Genomic DNA, 12,465 nt, shown 5'->3' with positions numbered 1-12,465 from the left:
TGCTCTTCAACAGTGGGAAGCAAGAAGGTGCTTAAAACATGGTGTGATAGTGCCACGCAAAACAAGGGGTGCAAACCCCCTCCATGAAAAACACGACCACACCATAACACCACCGCTTCCAAATTTTACTGTTGGCACCACACCACTCTGGCAGATGCCTTTCACCGGGTTTTCACCATACCCACAACCTGCCATTGGACTGCTACATTGTGTACCTTGATTCATCACTCCACACAACATTTATCCACTGTTCAATCGTCCAATGTTTACGGTTTCCTTGAGCAAAGCGAGGCGTCATTTGGTATTTATCAGCATAATGTGTGGCTTAAGAGCAGCTGCTCAACAATGAAATCCAAGTTTTCTCACCTCTCACCTAACTGTCATAGTACCTGCAGTGGATCCTGATGCAGTTTGGAATTCCTGTGTGATAGTCTGAATAGATGTCTGCCTATTACACATTATGACCCTCTTCAGCTGTCGGTGGTCTCTGTCAATTAACAGATGAGGTTGGCCTGTACGCTTTTGTGCTGTACGTGTCCCTTCACGTTTCCACTTCATTATCACATTGGAAATATTGGACCTAGGGATGCTTGCCAGATAGGCAAGATGGTGGCTAGTGTAAAAATTCGTTGTGCTTGTCCGAGAAAAAGTGTGAATTTTGCCGTGAAAAAGAAAAATTGTGACAGTTGTAAGGATGAAATTACAAAGCTCAGCGAACGGGTGTCTAGTTTACAATTTATTATCAGTTCCTTGAAGATGGATATCAAGAAACTTAAAGAAGAAAAAAGTGAACGGAACATGAAAAACTCGCGCCATGAAAGTACGAATATGTCGGAGAATTGGACGGAAGTGAAGTACAAAAGACGCAAACAGATAATACAAGATACAGAAAACGGCGAAAGAAACATAAATATAGTGAACGAAAATTACTTTCAAGCACTTTCGACTACGGATTGTGAAAGTGAAGTTAACAGTGCGAGTGTACCATGTGGAAAACCAAACGACTTTGTGAATAAGGTAAAACATGGAATATTTCAGCAGCAGTTAAGTAAAAGATCATATGCGAAAGTGCTCACGAAAAATCTTCCACCGCTAAGCTGCTCTACTGAGACAATATCGACATGTGTTAGCAAACAAGACACAATAAATAGTGCCAAACAAGACTTTGCTTACTGCAAAGGTAGGCAGGAAACAGGCAATCTCGGAACAGCAAGTACCGGTAAAATTGAACTGTATGCCGACAGCCAAGGACGAAATACAGCCGCTGAATTTCGGCGTACAAGTAGTCAGAATTTTAGTTTTAACTGTACAATAAAACCAGGAGCAAAATTCAGTGCTGCTACGTCAATGAGTCAAGAAAAAATTTCCTCATTGACCAAAAAGGACTTTTCCATCTTCCTGACGGGATCAAATGATATAGCTAGGAACGAAAAAAACGATCTCTTAATCTCGCTAAAAAGAAAACTGTATGAGCTGAGAGGAACAAATGTTATTGTTTTTTCAGTGCCACACCGTTACGACTTGATGGAATGGTCCTGTGTAAATAAAGAAATTGAAACTGCAAATAAAGAGATGCAAAATATTTGCAAGCGGTTTGAAAATGTAACATTTGTGAACATCAGCAATTTAGGGAAAAGGTTTCACACAGCACATGGTTCCCATCTAAATGTACTTGGAAAAAACGTAATAGTAACAAAAATTTTAGAACTTGTAAATTAAATCTCAAATGTGCAGTGTGATGATAGAAAAGTCATACCTCTCATGGACAGGAAGTGTGTGTATCCTGTAGAATCCAATGTGAAATCTGATGTCAGTGAAGCTACACCCCTCCAAGACAAATGTGAAATTTTATTAATGCAAGTGAACACTCCAAATGTTAATAATTCACAGAAAGGCACAGCAGTTATAGAACAACAAACACCAGAAATAAGTGAAACAGCAGCAGCACCATCATTATCAGCAGAAGCAGCAGCAGCAGCAGAACCAACAACGACTGGAGCAGCAACACAGCAATGCTTAAGGAGGAGCCAAAGGAAAAATACATCTGTGTCATTAAGTGATAATTTTTTATGGTTTCAAGCCAAGAAGAAAATAAAAATGTGAAAAACCAGCCTGCTAACTCACAGATAAGTCACAACAACATCCTATTTTTAAACATTCAGGGTCTTGAAAATAAAGCTGAAATTCTGGAGGAGTCATTGCCACAGAATAAGTATTCTTTCTTATGTCTATCAGAACATTGGCTTAAACCAGAACAAATACAATACTATGTACCAGAAGGTTATAAATATGGAAACAGTTTTTGCAGATCTCAGTACCGTAATGGTGGTACTGTTATCTATGTTTCAAATGAAATAGAGTGTAGAGAACTAGATCTTAGTTGGGCATGTGTAGAGAAACACTTTGAAATTACCGGGATCATATGTGATATGATGAAACTTATCATAGTATGTATCTACCATTCCCCTGACTCAGATGATAAAACGTTTTTAGATAATTTAGACAGTGTACTCTGCTACATAACGAAATGGAAACAGTAAGTAACTGTAATTTGGGGAGACTTTAATTCAAGCTTTGATGTAACATGTAACAAACCCAGTGTAAATAAGTTACTGAATATGCTAAGGCAGCACAACTTCCATCATGTAAATTCAGAACCAACAAGACTACAAGCGTGCTTGGATAATGCTTTTGTCAACTGTGCTTGTGATATGTACTCCACCAAGGTAAAGGAATTTGTTTTCTCAGACCACTCCATGTTAACGGTAGAGTTAAGACATTTTATAAAAGGGGATGAGAGCAAGGCTGCACAAAAGTTAACAAAATCTAATACCTCAATATTAACAAAACACAATCTCATAAAACTAACACACCAGCTGAGCATAACAAACTGGGACAAATTATTTCAAAACTGTGATTCCAGTGCCCAAACAGTTTATGAAACATTCCACAATTACTTAACAGATATTTTAAAAGCCCATCTTGTTCAAAAGAAATACCATAAAACAAGAAAGGGTAAATTTTGGTACACCAAAGAACTGGAGAATCTAAAAAATAAGCTACTGCTGTTGAAGCGCCTTGCCAAAGTAAACAATTCTAATGAAATTAAGGATCTCGAAAAAATCACTAAGAAACAGTATAAGAAAGAGTTGCAATTGGCAAAACTAAGATACAACACAAACTTCATAAAAAATAGTAAAAACCAATGCAAAACAGCCTGGTCAGTAATTAATACTGTTAAAGGTGAAGTCAGAAACTTCGACAAGACAGTCCCAATACCAGCAGATACATTCAATAAATATTTTGTAAGCTGTGCTGATGATATCAAAAAGCTGATCAGTAAACCCAATGTAACATGTATAGATTATCTGAAGAGAGCAAACCTAAATCATAATAGGGCCAGATCATCATTGAAACACTTCAAAGAGGTATGCCAACATGAAGTTCTTAAAATAGTCAAAGAAATGAAAAATTCATACAGTACAGATATTTTTAATATGTCAAACAATCTATTGAAAGAAATCATACATTACATTGCAGCACCATTAACATATTCTATAAACCTGTGTCTCATAGAAGGGTTTTTTCCTGATCCTCTCAAACTATCCAAGGTAACTCCAGTCTTTAAGAAGGGTGTCAAATCAGATCCTGCAAACTACAGACCAATTTCACTAATTCCAGTACTAGGAAAAGTGCTTGAAGGCACAATATATAAGCAGATGTATGAGTACCTAGAACTAAATGGTATGTTAAGTGCATCACAGTTTGGTTACAGAAAAGGAAGGTCAGCTATACATGCCATAGAGCTCTTAGTCAGAGACATTCTAGCAGCATTTGAGGACCATGCACATGCACAGGTAACCTTATGTGATCTGAGCAAAGCTTTTGACTGTGTTGACCACTCACTTCTGCTCTCTAAACTTGAGTACTATGGAATATGTGATAAAAGTTTAAAACTCATCAAATCATACCTCAATAAAAGGAACCAGGTGGTGAGTTCAGGAAGTCATCTGTCAAACATACTCGAGGTTCAACATGGAGTGCCACAGGGATCTAAATTGGGACCACTTCTTTTCCTTGTACACATAAATGACTTACCAGGAAATATAGATGTAAAGACATATATGTATGCAGATGACACAACTTTTCTATCTGTAAACCATGTACTTGATAACCTTGCAAGTGATATGAAATTGGCAAAAGAAAATGCAACATCATGGTTTAATGCCAATGGTCTGCTATTAAATGAGGAAAAGACCCAGAATATGTGGTTCAGTCTATCAAAGACTACAAAAATAGACAAACAAAAGGCAAAGTTTTTAGGTATTGTACTTGACAACAGTCTAACATGGAACTCTCATGTTGATCACATATTGGTTAGGTTGTCAAGAGTTATATATTTGTTGAAGAGACTGATGTGTTGTGTGACATTTGAGTACGTAAGGACAGCGTACTTCGCCTTTTTTCAATCTGTTTTAAGGTATGGGTTAATACTCTGGGGAAACAGCAGAAAAATAAATGAAATTATGGTGATCCAGAAGAAAGCAATCAGAGTAATGGCTAAGGTAGATAATAGAACACATTGTAAACCATTGTTCATTAAATATAGAATTTTAACAGTAATTAATTTATATATTCTTGACAGTGTTAACTACATACTTGCTGAACTACCTAATTTAAGTGTAACAAATGAAAGACATGGCTACTATACAAGAACGTGTACTTCTCTGCTGTTGCCACAAAATAGATTAGCTAAAACTAACAATAGTCATAAGTATATGGCAATTAAAATATATAACAAATTGTCTAAAAATGGGTCAATCAAGCCTGACAAATTATTTAAAGATAATGTTCATAACTTCTTGTTAACTAATCCATTCTATTCATTAGAAGAATTTTTAGAAATGCCCAATATCAACTTAAATATGTAAAAATTTATTTTGTAAAATTAATAGGTTAAGTGAACTGACGAAGTCTATTGCATGTAACAATGCTGAATGACTAACAAAGAATCTGAATCTGAAAATTAGGAGTGTGGGAATCTTGTGTACAGACGTATGGTACGAGTGACACCCAATCACCTGACCATGTTCAAAGTCTGTGTGTTCCCCAGAGTGCCCCATTCTCCTCTCTCACAATGTCTAAAGACTACTGAGGTCGCCGATACGGACTGCCTGGCAGTAGGTGGCAGCACAATGCACCTAATATGAAAAACATATGTTTTTGGGGGTGTCCGGATACTTTTGATCACATAGTGTATGACTCCCACAATAAAAATACTGTATTTGCAGTGCTACAAACTTCCTGGTAGTTCTTACATTGAAATAAGCTTACTTTTTAAAGGCACACAGAATATGCTTTTTATTTGTTCCATTTGCTTATTGCTGGTAACATATACTTATTATTATTACTTTTGCTGTCAAACTGGCACTCCATTTTGTTACATGAAATACTAATTCTGTGCTTTGTTACATTAAACATAAATTATGCGAGAGGCTCTGCACTGGCTCTGCTTATGGTACCTTTGTACCGCTCGAGACATGCTTTGTTATTCAACTGACAAGTGGGACAATACAAACACTATTTTAATATGTTAGTGTTGTGATTTTGGCATGGTTTCATGTATTTCTTTTTATTGTGTGACATGGAATGCTGTACACACTCACTTGAAATTGGAATGGCAGTTGTAATTATGTATATGAGTGTGATTGCATTTGTGATTTGTAAGAATGCTCACCTAAAATTTCCAGAGATTTGTATGTAACACATATTTCTTTTTATGAACCTCAGTTCATAACTGATGTATAGTTCCTTTCCAGTTGCTTGAAAATGTGGAATCTTCTAATATATAAAGAGCCGTTTAATAGCCGAAAGCAATGTTGACAGAAGTCTCACACTGACGAGTGAGTTACATCAATTATTACAGCAGATATTACTCAACTTTTCTACAAATTCAACTGGGATAATTTTTACTGTAATTAACAAGATTGAACAATCTCTATGAACTTGCAGCATACTCCAGGTAAAAACATGTCCACAACTTGTTTTATAATTGAAATACATGATTGTAGCTCCATCATAAGTAGCATGGAGAAGTACAGTGGAGCCTAGCTTAATGAGCACCTCCCACAATGTGCAATTCGCATAAAAAAAAAGACTGGCTTGATGAGCGATGTTTTGCATAATGAGCGATGAGAATTTAGTGTGACATCATCAAGCAATATAGTGTGATGTCGCCAGTCGTTCTTGTGTGGTGGGGGAAACGTTTAACAATATGAACACCTTCCACCTTCCACTGTCAGCAGTGGCATATGAACAGTGTCTTTAGTATATACTGCAGTCTGGGTTTAGTGCTCTTTCTGCTATCATCTTAGTGCAGCTTGTGATCACACATTTTTCTAAACTTGAGTCCACACAGTGTTTTCCTGTGTGCAAATTTTAATAACTTTCATAGAAATGTTCCCAAAGATGAAACTGCAAGAAGATGACAATAAGATAAAGAAAATGACCTTAGAAATAAAACATAAAAAAACTTCCAAGTTGCTTGTAGATTCTGAGGGTTATCTGCCGCAACAGGTTTTTAATTGTGACAAAGACAGTTCTATTCTGGAAAAGGATGACAAAGCGTACCTTTATAACAGCAGAGGAGAATGCATTGCCCAGTCACAAGCCACCTATCCAGTGTGAGATGGTCTTTATATCTCACACTGCTATTCTGTGCCAATGCAAGCCGTGATTTGAAAATTAAACTGTTGGTTGTTTACTATTCAGAAACTCCACAACCCTTCAAGAAGCATAAAGTCCCAAAGAGCTGGTTAAATATGAAGTACATATTATATGAAGGGGTTATTTCAATAGTGGTACAAGTCCATTTTTGTTCATTTTGAGATACAGAGTCCTAAAGTTCAATGAGCGCTGAAAAATCTGCACTTGAGATACCAGAAATATTCAAGCATATGGCTTCTTGCTAGAGATGAACCTTTCTTTGTGTTTATTTGGATCATTAATTTCAGAAGCATTATAGCCAGAAAAGTGGAGGTAATGGACTTGTACCACTATTGAAATATGCCCTTCATATGTACATATATATATAATTTTATCTGAATAAATAATATGAATAAGATAAAACTTCTGGACTTTTTCTGCATGGAACGCATCATATTTTACATTAATTTATATGGAAAACATTGTTTCGTGTAACAAGCATTTCGTACTACGAGTAAGATTCTGGAACAAAGTATGCTCACTATGTGAGGTTCCACTGTATCTTTTTTCAATTTTCTTTCTTGATGGTGACTGTTTTCTGATAGCTGTGACCATTTTCAAACCATCCGTATCATAAGTGTGACACTACAGGTGACAGCCTGTGTACAAAAATTGCCCCTGCAGTGTGGATCAAAGTGGCACTAAGGCCGACTCAACTACAGTAAACAGATTACACAGGACAGACATTAGAATTCTCTAATGCACGTCCTAGTTGTCTATTTACTACCATAGTGCTCCTCCAAACGTCACTGCAGGAGCAGTTTTTGTACATAGGCTATCATCATTGTCACAATTGTGATACGTATGGTTTGAAAGTGGACACAGGTGTCTGAAACTGGCTACCAACAGGAAATAAATGCAACTTATGATGGAACTACAACCATTTATTTCAATTTTGTTCTCTGTTACATGACAATTTGTGTCCAGTCAGACAATCAATGCCTTTACAAATGGAGAAATAATGATCAAAACAATTCCACATTTGTGTACAATACATAAATTATAATTGTAGTGGACAGATGGATCAGGGCAGTATTCACTATTTGCATTAATGTGGATAATGTCATCCAAAATTGTGTTTTGATGGCTTGAAGCAATCCTGATAACATTACCTGATATTTTGTTCAGGCATATAGTGGTGGCATTATTAAGTCCTTCCCATTTAGGGACAGTAATGCTCATCCCCATAGATCTCTGTTATTGACTGACAGGACAGAAAAAATGGATATCTCATATGTCATTTCAGTATGCTCCTTGGGCTTAAATTCACCTGTTTATGTCTGGGATTTGCCTGGATGCCATACTACAGGTAGACCAACCCATTTCACCACTCTTACAAAGAAAATATCACTCACCAATAATCAGACTGTACTCATATCACACAGCATGGTAGTAGTAGCGGTATTAGTAGAAGAAGAATGAGAAAACAGACACAGTTCGTTTGTACATGTCACAACAACTTATTCCACTACAGAAGAACACAGTCATTTATCCATAAAAGAGGGAGCTTCATTTCTGTACTGAACAACTACAGATTTGGTAGTGACAACAAACACATGAACTATTTGTAGAAATATGACTGTTATCAGTGAACAAAAAAATTTAAATAAAAATGAAACTGGCATTTCTTCTGAACGTGAAGATACGTCACATTTCTTGAGTAATTTGTCAAGGAATTTGAGGTTTATAGAATCCACATGTTAATTGCTCATCAGCTTCAGTTGATTGAAAATTATCTACATCTACATATATACTACGCAAGCCAATATACAGTTCATGATGGACAGTACATTGTACTACTGCTAGTGATTCACTTTCCTGTTCCACTCACAAATGGAATGAGGGAAAAATGACAATCTGTGTTTCTTATTAGCTCTAATTTCTCTTATCTTGTCTTCACATAAGATTTATGTTGTTGGTAGCAGGATTATTCTGCAGACCACCTAGCACAGCACTTCCGTGCATAGAGGCGGAGCGGAAAGGAAGCGTGGGGGGGATGAGAACTGCACATGCACGGCAGAAGAGAGCGGACAAACAAATTCCATGTTGCTGAACTGCATTGCTACAGACAACAGTCAGGCTCGTTTGCCTGCAGTACATTCTATTATATGTACAAATCTATGACAGGAATAATAAATATTAAAACCACTTTCGATCAATCGTCATGAGAGAAATATTAAATCACGTCGTGACGACACTGCATCCACTGCTCCACAGATTTACTCTGCATGACACAGCTTTGTGAAGCACAATTTTTCTCAAAATGACAATTGTCTAACAATAAGATGACTGAAACTGTATGCAATAATTAACATTTATTGTGACTGGAAGTGCATTATAAGTAAAAATTTAATACAAATGTGTGTAAGGTGTGTATGTGTTTAACTACAGTTAAGTGTAATCACTGCATGTGAAAAAGAATTAACGGTAGAAAAGACTAATGTGAAAGACTATAGTAAAAATTGTCAGTAAGTTGTCATACTTTTCGTTGTTAACAGGCATTATGATTGTAAACTAGCGTGTTTGATATTATTGGGAGGGACTGCATTTATAATCCATTGAACAAGCAAACAATTAACCATCATCTGCGAATAACTTGGTGGAATGCTGACCGACAACATCGAAAACCAGCAATATCTCAACAGGTAACAGTTACTGTCATTTGATGGCCTTATCCAGTTCATGCCTTGAAAATGAAAGAGGTTTAAATGTGGAAATATCGGACTTCTGACGGCTGCATTCCTGCATGTTATGAAAGCATACAACATGATGGGAGAAGCTTAACTTCTTCTTGGGCAATATTTTGAATGTTATAGTCTGAATAGCTAAAAGGATGTTGCTGTTGTTGTGGTCTTCAGTGCAGAGACTGGTTTGATGCAGCTCTCCATGCTACTCTATCCTGTGCAAGCTTCTTCATCTCCCAGTACCTACTGCAACCAACACCCTTCTGAATCTCCTTAGTGTATTCATCTCTTGGTCTCCCTCGACGCTGCCCTCCAATACTAAATTGATGATCCCTTGATGCCTCAGAACATGTCCTACCAACCGATCCCTTCTTCTAGTCAAGTTGTGCCACAAATTTCTCTTCCCCCCCCCCCCCCCCCCAATTCTATTCAGTACCTCCTCATTAGTTATGTGATCTATCCATCTAATTCCAGCATTCTTCTGTAACACCACACTTCGAAAGCTTCTATTCTCCTCTTGTCTAAACTATTTATCATCCACGTTTCACTTCCATACATGGATACCCACACAAATACTTTCAGAAACGACTTCCTGACACTTAAATCTATACTCGATGTTCATAAATTTCTCTTCTTCAGAAACGCTTTCCTTGCCGTTGACAGTCTATATTTTATATCCTCTCTACTTTGATCATAATCAGTTGTTTTGCTCCCCAAATAGCAAAACTCATTTAGTACTTTAAGTGTCTCATTTCCTAATGTCATTACCTCAGCATCACCCGATTTAATTTGACTACATTCCATTATCACCATTTTGCTTTTGTTGATGTTCATCTTATATCCTCCTTTCAAGGCACTATCCATTCCGTTCAACTGCTCTTCCAGGTCCTTTGCTGTCTCTGACAGAATTACAATGTCACCGACAAACCTCAAAGTTTTTATTTCTTATCCATGCATTTTAATTCCTACTTCAAACTTTTCTTTTGTTTCCTTTACTGCTTGCTCAATATACAGATTGAAAAACATCGGGGATAGGCTACAAGCCTGTCTCACTCCATTTCCAACCACTGCTTCCCTTTCATGCCCCTCGACTCTTATAACTGCCTTCTAGTTTTTGTACAAATTGTGGAAAGACAAGTCGTAGGGTCAGTACCGCCTCACGTGTTTCAACATTTCTACGGAATCCAAACTGATCTTCCCTGAGGTCGGCATTTACAAGTTTTTCCATTCATCTGTAAAAAATTCGTGTTAGTATTTTGCAGTCGTGACTAATAAACTGATAGTTCGGTAATTTCCACATCTGTCAACACCTGCTTTCTTTGGGATTCAAAAAGGATACAAAGTCCTAATCAAAAAGGCTAGGACGTTCTAAATATTATGTTGTTGTTGTGGTCTTCAGTCCTGAGACGGGTTTGATGCAGCTCTCCATGCAACTCTATCCTGTGCAACCTTCTTCATCTCCCAGTACTTACTGCAACCTACATCCTTCTGAATCTGCTTAGTGTATTCATCTCTTGGTCTCCCTCTACGATTTTTACACTCCACACTCCCCTCCAATGCTAAATTTGTGATCCCCTGATGCCTCAGAACATGTCCTACCAACCGGTCCCTTCTTCTTTTCAAGTTGTGCCACAAACTCCTCTTCTCCCCAAATCTATTCAATACCTCCTCATTAGTTATGTGATCTACACATCTAATCTTCAGCATTCTTCTGTAGCACCACATTTCGAAAGCTTCTATTCTCTTCTTGTCCAAACTACTTATCGTCCACGTTTCACTTCCATACATGGCTACACTCCATACAAATACTTTCAGAAATGACTTCCTGACGCTAAAATCTATACTCGATGTTAACAAATTTTTCCTCTTCAGAAACGCTTTCCTTGCCATTGCCAGTCTACATTTTATATCCTCTCTACTTCGACCATCATCAGTTATTTTGCTCCCCAAATAGCAAAACTCCTTTACTACTTTAAGTGTCTCATTTCCTAATCTAATTCCCTCAGCATCACCCGACTTAATTCGACTACATTTCATTATCCTCGTTTTACTTTTGTGGATGTTCATCTTATATCCTCCTTTCAAGACACTGTCCATTCCGTTCAACTGCTCTTCCAAGTCCTTTGCTGTCTCTGGCAGAATTACAATGTCATCGGCAAACCTCAAAGTTTTTATTTGTTCTCCGTGGTTTTTAATACCTACACCAAATTTTTCTTTTGTTTCCTTTACTGCTTGCTCAATATACAGATTGAATAACATCGGGGACAGGCTACAACCCTGTCTCACTCCCTTCCCAACCACTCCTTCCCTTTCGTGCCCCTCGACTCTTTATAACTGCCATCTGGTTTCTGTACAAATTGTAAATAGCCTTTTGCTCCATGTGTGTTACCCCTGCCACCTTCAGAATTTGAAAGAGAGTATTCCAGTCAACATTGTCAAAAGCTTTCTCTAAGTCTACAAATGCTAGAAACGTAGGTTTGCCTTTCCTTAATCTTTCCTCTAAGATAATTCGTAGGGTCAGTATTGCCTCATGTGTTCCGATATTTCTACGGAATCCAAACTGATCTTCCCCGAGGTCGGCTTCTACCAGTTTTTCCATTTGTCTGTAAAGAATTTGCGTTAGTATTTTGCAGCTGTGACTTATTAAACTGATAGTTCGGTAATTTTCACATCTGTCAACACCTGCTTTCTTTGGGATTGAAATTATTATATTCTTCTTGAAGCCTGAGGGTATTTCGCCTGTCTCATACATCTTGCTCACCAGATGATAGAGTTTTGTCAGGACTGGCTCTCCCAAGGCTGTCAGTAGTTCTAATGGAATGTTGTCTACTCCCAGGGCCTTGTTTCGACTCAGGTCTTTCAGTGCTCTGTCAAACTCTTCACGCAGTATTGTATCTCCCATTTCATCTTCATCTACATCCTCTTCCATTTCCATAATACTGTTCTCAAGTACATTGCCCTTGTATAGATCCTCTATATACTCCTTCCACCTTTCTGCTTTCCCTTCTTTGCTTAG

Source organism: Schistocerca nitens, chromosome 2 (genome assembly GCF_023898315.1).
Source record: "Schistocerca nitens isolate TAMUIC-IGC-003100 chromosome 2, iqSchNite1.1, whole genome shotgun sequence".
NCBI lineage: Eukaryota > Metazoa > Arthropoda > Insecta > Orthoptera > Acrididae > Schistocerca > Schistocerca nitens.
The sequence above is the reverse complement of the archived record's forward strand: the minus strand, read 5'-3'. Positions refer to the sequence as shown.